This window comes from Arachis duranensis, chromosome 1 (genome assembly GCF_000817695.3).
Source record: "Arachis duranensis cultivar V14167 chromosome 1, aradu.V14167.gnm2.J7QH, whole genome shotgun sequence".
Lineage (NCBI taxonomy): Eukaryota > Viridiplantae > Streptophyta > Magnoliopsida > Fabales > Fabaceae > Arachis > Arachis duranensis.
Window position 1 is genome coordinate 24,404,754 of NC_029772.3, and position 835 is coordinate 24,405,588.

Consider the following 835-nt stretch of genomic DNA (forward strand, 5'->3'; position numbering starts at 1 on the left):
AGAGTTTCATGATGATTTGTTGAAGTCTGGCTGGGTGTGAAGCCATGTCTAATTTCATTGGACCGAGGTTTCAACTTATCATCACAAGAGCTTGTTGATTTCTATCAATCTTGCTATTGGAGCAGTGATCTGCTAAGGCTTGGCTGGCCTTTGGCCATGTCTAGTGTTTTGGACCGAAGCTTTCTTTGAAAACTTGGCTGGCTGTGAAGCCATGTCTAATTCCTGGACTGGAGTCTTAAACTAAACATGGCATGATTCCTGGAATTCTAATTAAGAATTTTGATATCATTATTTTCTTTTTCCACTTAATTTTCGAAAAAGCACAAAAAAAATTACAAAATCATAAAATCCAAAAATTTCTTGTTTGAGTCTAGTGTCTCATATTAAGTTTGGTGTCAATTGCATGTTTCTGTTCTTCTTGCATTCATGCACGTGTCTTCATTCATCTTCAAGTTGTTCTTGATAATTTCATTGCTTTGATCTTTGAATTCTCTTGACTTGAGTGTTTATGTGTCTCATATAGTGACAGTAGTATAGAAACTGCTAAGTTTGGTGTCTTGCATGCATTGTTATTTGATTTTAGTTGCATTTTGATTATTCCTTATTATTAAAAATCCAAAAATATTTTTCATTTGTGTCTTTTCAAGTCAATAATACAGAGAATTGAAGATTCAGAACATACAGCAGAGGAATTGCACAGAAAAAGCTGCAGACTGGCGTTTAAACGCCAGCCAGGGTACCTGGTTGGGCGTTTAACGCCCAAAAGGGTAGCATTTTGGGCGTTAAACGCCAGAATGTGCACCATTCTGGGCGTTTAACGCCAGGATGGCACAAG